This window comes from Babylonia areolata, chromosome 2 (assembly GCF_041734735.1).
Source record: "Babylonia areolata isolate BAREFJ2019XMU chromosome 2, ASM4173473v1, whole genome shotgun sequence".
Lineage (NCBI taxonomy): Eukaryota > Metazoa > Mollusca > Gastropoda > Neogastropoda > Buccinidae > Babylonia > Babylonia areolata.
The window spans coordinates 44,493,476-44,500,975 of NC_134877.1; the positions used below are offsets into that span (position 1 = coordinate 44,493,476).

General features: G+C 45.1%; 1 protein-coding gene across 1 annotated transcript in view; it reads left to right on the plus strand.

The window, feature by feature from the left end:
- Positions 1 to 1,261, plus strand: part of LOC143301732 (uncharacterized) — a 52,881-nt gene extending 51,620 nt beyond the window's left edge. The window contains exon 3 of the mRNA XM_076616124.1: positions 1 to 1,261. This exon is cut by the window's left edge and continues 112 nt beyond it. The gene's annotated coding sequence lies outside the window, so the exon portion shown is untranslated.
- Positions 1,262 to 7,500: the final 6,239 nt, after the last annotated feature.

Below are 7,500 nucleotides of genomic sequence, written 5' to 3' on the forward strand. Positions count from 1 at the left end.
CAGCAGCAGCAGCAGCAGGACAGCACGTGCTGCGCGGTGTGCTCTGTGCAGTGGATGTGCCTGTTTCTCCTCCACACCCCCTCCCCTTCCTCCTCCCGCTTCCCCTCCCCCTCCTGCCTGTCCACCTGTCCGCTGGGAGCTCCGGCCTCCCTGACCCTCTTCCTGTGAAGACCTTGACCTTGTGCCATGACGTCACTCGCCTCAATGAGACGTCACTCACATGGTCATGCCGTCACTCACCTCGTCATGACATCACTCACGTAGCTCCGGCTGTGTATGGGAAGCAGGCTCATCTGGTGGTGGCTTTATGCCACCAGCTTTCTCTCACATCATCCGTGGTCTGAAGCCGTGTGGAGTCAACTCTGACTGAACTTTGACTGAAACTGAAACGCAACTGCCTTCAGTCCAGAGACAACAACAACTAAACAGCAACACTAATGTCCATGGCCTTGAACAAACCATCTTGACCAAGACCGTATACTTGGACACAGACTGCTGTATTAAGGCCATGTACGTGGACAAAGTGTGCTGTTCTGTGTTAGCGTTACGTGCTTGGACAAAGAAATACTGCAAGAAGTCAGTGATTATACTTGGACAAGTTGTCTGAAGCCCGTGTTCTTGGACAAAGTGTCTTGTTCTGGATCAGCAGTCACAAACCCGGAAAAAGAACCCACCATGATCTGAACCAGTGCCCTGAAATGTGAACAGATCTTCACAGTGTGGGTGATCACCCGGGGGTGGGGTTGGCGGGGTGGAGATAGGGTGGAGACAACAGAAAAGCAGAAAGCTGTGAGCGAGAGTTGCTTGACCGTGGACACAAAGAGTCTCGGTCATATTCAGCAAGTCTCGGTGATGGTCAGCATTCGTGCACGAACGTCAGTAGAGAAACAGACCTGTGTCCTTTTCCCTGAGCAAAGAGACAGACGTACTGTGGATCACACCACCACTGAACATCTTTAGGTTTGTTTGTTGTTTTGTTTTTTCGTGGAAGGGGATTGATTGGGTGCAGGAGGGAAGGATATTCAGGGGTGTGCTGTAATATACCGCAGCACCTTTCATGGTCTGACACATGTTCCTGTTCTCCCTGACAACAGATGATCCTGTTCTCCCTGACAACAGATGCTCTGGTTCTCCCTGACAACAGATGTTCTGGTTCTCCCTGACAACAGATGTTCTGGTTCTCCCTGACAACAGATGCTCTGGTTCTCCCTGACAACAGATGCTCTGGTTCTCCCTGACAACAGATGATCTGGTTCTCCCAGACAACAGATGCTCTGGTTGTCCCTGACAACAGATGCTCTGGTTCTCCCTGACAACAGATGCTCTGGTTCTCCCTGACAATAGATGATACTGTTCTCCCTGACAACAGATGTTCTGGTTCTCCCTGACAATAGATGCTCTGGTTCTCCCTGACAACAGATGATCTGGTTATCCCTGACAACAGATGTTTGGTTCTCCCTGACAACAGATGTTCTGGTTCTCCCTGAAAACAGATGCTGTGGTTCTCCCTGACAACAGATGTTCTGGTTCTCCCTGACAACAGATGTTCTGGTTGTCCCTGACAACAGATGTTCTGGATGTCCCTGACAACAGATGTTCTGGGTTCTCCCTGACAACAGATGTTCTGGTTCTCCCTGTCAACAGATGGCTGTGGTTCTCCTGACAACAGATGATCTGGTTGTTCCTCTGACAACAGATGTGCTGGACGGTCCTGACAACAGATGTTCTGGTTCGCCCTGAACAAACAGAATGTTCTGGTTGTCCCTGATCAAACAGATGTTCTGTTCTCCCTGGACAAACAGATGTTCTGGTTCTCCCTGACAACAGATGTTCTGGTTCTCCCTGACAACAGATGCTCTGGTTCTCCCTGACAACAGATGTTCTGGTTCTCCCTGACAACAGATGTTCTGGTTCTCCCTGACAACAGATGCTCTGGTTCTCCCTGACAATAGATGCTCTTGTATTCCATGACAACAGACGTCTTATTCTCCCTGACAACATATGCTCTTGTTCTCCCTGACAACAGATGTTCCTGTTCTCCCTGACAACAGATGTTTTGGTTCCCCATGGCAACAGATGCTCTCTTTTTTTCCATGACAACAGATGTTCTGGTTCTCCCTGACAACAGATGTTCCTGTTCTCCCTGACAACAGATGCTCTTGTTCTCCCTGACAACAGATGCTCTGGTTCTCCCTGACAACAGATGCTCTGGTTCTCCCTGACAACAGATGCTCTGGTTCTCCCTGACAACAGATGTTTTGGTTCTCCCTGACAACAGATGTTTTGGTTCCCCATGGCAACAGATGCTCATTTTTTTCCATGACAACAAAAGTTCTTGTTCTCCCTAAAACAAAAATGCACACTGTCTGTGGAACCGGGAAGGAAAACGGTGATCACTCCAGTGATGGTGCCACAAGTGATGGAGGACATGGTCAGAGGCAGCGAACACAATGATGTATTGTAATTCTGGGGACCTGAAAGTCTCAGGCACAAATCCTGTTTTGTTTTGTTTTGTGTTTCTTTTCTTTGCGACAAAGCATCCGACTGACAGTGTTTATCAACTTTTCCTGGGAATTTTCTATCGTTGTTTCATGAAGATGCTATTTTTGTTTTCGTTTTAGATAAATGAAATTCCCCACTCTTTTTTCATAACATGAAACAGTTCCGATCAGCAAAACTATGATCATAATGAGACGACAATATAGTCAGGGTACCAAATGAAAGGAACACAACTGTTACAGAAGCGTGTCTTCGCGTATATGAGAGAACACACATTATACAACATAACCAGTGTGGGAGGTGGTACGCTAGACAGGGTGTACAACAAGTCACGTGGTTGTGTTGCAGGGGTCAAGGGGGTCAAGGGGAATCCCATCCTTGGCAGCAAAACGTTGTAGCTGACAATCTGTAACAATCTGTGGTGTGCTTGTTAATTAGTCCATTGCTGTTGGTGTGCCTGTTCATTCATTCATGCTGTTGTACTCAGTGAGCTGCCGTGTTCTCCTGATTGCAATACCGCCTTGGCGTCTCCTGGGGATGATGCGTGCGTGCGTGCGTGTGTGTGTGTGTGCGTGCTCCTGATGAAGTCTGCGTGCGCGTGCGCGCATGTGGGGATGTGTGGGTTGGTGGTGTGTGTGGGTGTGTGTGTGTGTGTGTGTGTGTGCGGGTGTGTGTACCCCTGAGAAAGTATTCCTCCTTAGTTTCCCGAAGAGACTGTTACCCTATTTCTTCTCAAAGACGTCACTGCTCATTTTCCCGCCCACAACTCTCTTTCCCAAAAGGAGGTCACTCTCATTTATGTCAGCCAGGTCTGCTCTCAGTTCTTTAGAAGAAAGCCTTGACTGTTGACACATCAGAAGGTGGCAGAATGGTCAATGAGCTAATATGCCAGAACACTGTCCATGGGGATCTGGGTTCGATTCGATTCCCGCTCTCGCGCTTTCTCTCAAGTTCGACTGGAAAATCGAACTGAGCGTATTGGCATGAGACGATAAACCGAGGTCCCATGTGCAACACGCTTTTGGCGCACTGGGTTAAAAAAAATAAATAAATAAAAATAAAAATAAAATAATAATAATAATAATAATAATGACAACACAAGTGTAGTCCTCTGGCAAAGTTATGAAGAAAAAGCCCACTCCGTTAGGTACACAAACGTGTATGCATGCATGCACTCAAGGCCTGACCAGCGCGTTGAGTTATGCTTTTGTCAGGCATCTGCCTAGCACTCGTGGTGTAACGTATATTGATTTGTCCTAACGCTGTGACGCTTCTTTCAGAAACTGAAATTGAAACGGGACACCTCTACTGTCTTTAGGAAGATTGAATTATCCCCCCACACACACACACACTCCCCCCCCCCCTCCCCCTGTTCTCCCTGGAAGTTTTACTCTTCATTCCCGAGGGAGTGTTTTCTCATCGGGAGTGCCACTCCTCATCTCTTAGGGAGTTTTGCTGCCCGTTCTGTCGTGGAAGGGAGGGAGGGAGGTACGTAAGGAAGGGGTATGTTGTTCTCATGAGATGTTTTATTCACCATTCTCGTGGTGGTGGAATTTAGGGACAGTTAATTTCCTTTTATCCCCGGAAATATAATCTGATATGTTTTGTTCTACGTTCTTCTGGGGACGTATTTCTCTCCGTGTTCTGGGGGGGGGGGGGGGGGGGGGGGGATTTTACTCTTTCTTTTTTTTTATTGATTAAATGTTATTCTCCGTGGACGTTTTTACTCTTATTCGTCCGGCAACACTACTGTGCATTCCCCTTGGGGTGTTTAACTGTCCAGTGTGAATTCTGTTTTCATGAGGTTATGTTACGCATAAGTTTCCTCTCGATCTCACTGTGTTCTTTTAAAGCACTCTCCTGCTCTTCCACTCTTATGGATGCCGTACCAGGAAGAATGCGTTGATGATTTCTAGGGAAAAACAACAACGTCAACATCAACAACAACATCAATGACAACAACAACAACAACAGTAACAACAACAGCAACAATAACGACAATACCAACAACACAAACAACGACAACAAAAAGAAGAAGCAGGAGAATGTGGGAAGAAGCGGGAAGGTATCCAGTTCAAAGTCAGCGTACACATCCATAACAGAAATGGAAATGAATGTTGCTGTTCGAAGACCAGTCAATGGACACATCAGTACCTGGAATGGAAATCAGTGTCGCGTCGGAACACTGACATTTGGATACAGCACTGGTGGACTGAGCGGAAGGAGGAGGAATTTTGTTTAATGTCCCGTCACACATATCGGTGACTCAAGACAATTTGTTAGAGTATTAATACTCTTGAGTATTATCGTTTGGAAAAGGAGGGGGAGGGGATGAATGGTGAGTTCGAGGGAACTGGGTATATAGGGGGGCGGGGGGGGGGGGTAAAACTTCAAACAAATGTCTTAATGCAATTACTGATAATTACTTAATGGACTTCGTAAAAGAGAAGTCGCTAATCTATGAAGCGAAGTAACTGATAATGAATGTAAAAAGTAAAAAAAAAAATAATAATAATAAAATCCACGTTCTCAGTCACTTGTGATGACACATTTTCGTGCAGGTAAGGCTTCATCATATCACAGTAAAAACTTACATGCTTAATTGTCACATTACTGAAGCATAATTATGCGCTTGACTTCAGAGCAATATTTAGTCCGTAACGAATTAGATAAAAGTCTGAAAAACAAACTTAGGATTGGTCTGCGAATCGGACCAAAGTCTGAGAGGTTTTAGAGTTATATGAAAGCACTCGTAAAAGTATCTTTCTAGTATATTCTTTATTTCCTTGTATGACAATGGGCATTATACTTTTAAACTACCTGTATAATTCTTTGCTCCTCTTTTTGCTGTCCTGTCTGCTTGGTCATTATAAAGGAAACCAGTATGGGATGGTATCCAATAAAAATCAACATTTGCACCTTTCATGAATGGGGATTGTAATAAGTACCTAATTTCAAACAATAAATCTTCTCATTGTTAACTTAGGGGAAGATTTTAGGTGAGTGCCTTATTTGGATACATCAGTTCGCAGGTTTAGTGGGAAAAGATACAGGAAAAACGATTGCTAAGGAAAGCCAGTTGTGGATGCTGAAACACACCTGTGCATTCAGCCGAGCTGCACAAAAACCCACATGAAAGCAGAAGCGTTGCCATTATGTACGACAGATGACGCAGTTGATTGCAGCAGACTTTGGGAGGGCAGGAACAGTTGGGGGTCAGCAAAACATACACACACACACACAAACACACACACGCGCGCGAGCTTAGGTGCAGATGTCTGCATAATATATCGACATGTATAATGATGATATAAAATCTCAAGATCATATTCACTGAATTCTCTGCACTTGAAATCAGCCAGTGTATGCTTTAATCACTGAATTCTCAACAACGTGTTTGCATTCTGCTTATCAGTTCCACCAGTGTATGCTTTAATTCTCAACAACATGTTTACACACTGCATATTCGTTCCACCAGTGTGATGCTTTGATCATTGAATTCTCAACAGCACGTTCACATGCTGCTCATCAGTTCTGCTAATTGCCGTAGCTTGCAGACATCTTCCAGATACCAGAAAACCCTTCTGACAGATCTTGGCGCTTGTTACCTGGTGCTTTATCCTCTCGAGAGTGTGGGGAGGTGAGGGAGAGAAAGATTGCGGAGGATGGGAGGTTGGGGACAGAGGGATGGAATAGACCGCTGGAGAGTTTCGCGGCCATCTTGGATCTTGCACATGCGCATTTAACTTTTACTCGAAATTCGAACATTGCCATAAACGATCTACATAGACAAAAGCAGAAAACATGTGCTGTCCTCCATTTCTTCAGTTGATAGCCTTCATTGCTACAATCAAACTCTGGTCAATGAAGTGCCATCGTATACACACAAAAAAAGGAGCAAAAAATCGGAAAAAAAAGAAGCATACTGTTTCGCACGCTCTGTCTCTCTCAATCGTCTTTGTTGCTCGAAATTTCGGAGAACCAATCAACTTCGAGAGCACAGATCATATGACGCACCTCTGTAAGTCATGTAAGCATAGAACTCTCCAGCGGTCTATTGTGGAAGGAGCGAAGCAAGGATTATCGTCAACAACTTGATTCTGTTTCATGCTGAAGATGGGGAAGAGGGTTTGTGATGACAAGGTGCCTATATATTTTCTCCTAAACGTATTGTCTACAGAAACACGAAAAAGCGTACACGTTTTGTAACACGCACATGTTCCTGCAATTCTACACCCAAATTAACGCGGGCAATATTGTCTATGGGAGCATGCCCTCTCTTTTTCTTTTTTTCTTTTTTTTTTTTTTCTTTTTTTTTTGTATTCCCATTCACATTTGTTGACAGCAACCACACAACTTGTGCCAGAAGCAATAGACAAAAACTATGTATTACGAACTTTATTTGACATGCTGATGGTTTACTTCTGACTGTTCTATCAAGCTCTGACTCCGCGTTAATATTTATAAGGGCTACATGGTTACTGCGTACTGAAACACGAAAAGCGCATACGTTTTGTAATGTGCATATATTATAATTCTGCATCCACCACTGCTGAAGAGTGTGTTCAACACAGATGGTCCATGATTTCCAGAAGGAGGAAATATCCGACAACAGCGCAGTGCTCGTGACCACAGACATGTATTCTCTGAAGTAGCAGAGGACTTGCTAATGCTGACCACAAGGCCTCTCAGTCAGCCAGTGTCTTGCAGAAGAAACCTGCAGACTCCTGTGTCTGTGCAATGAGTATCGTACGTGCACCTCACTGCCCTGAAATACTTTCTGTTGGGTTTCTTTTCCTTGAAAGAAGTGATTCTGTCATCTCGTAATGTAGGCCATTGCACGTTCTTCGTGTGTGTGTGTGTGTGTGTGTGTGTGTGTGTGTGTGTGTGTGTGCGTGCGTGAGTGCGTGTCTGTCTCTGTGTGTATGTGTCTCTCTGTTTGTGTTCGTGCGTGTGTGCGTGCGAGTGTGTGTGTGTGTGTGTGTGTGTGTGTGTGTGTCT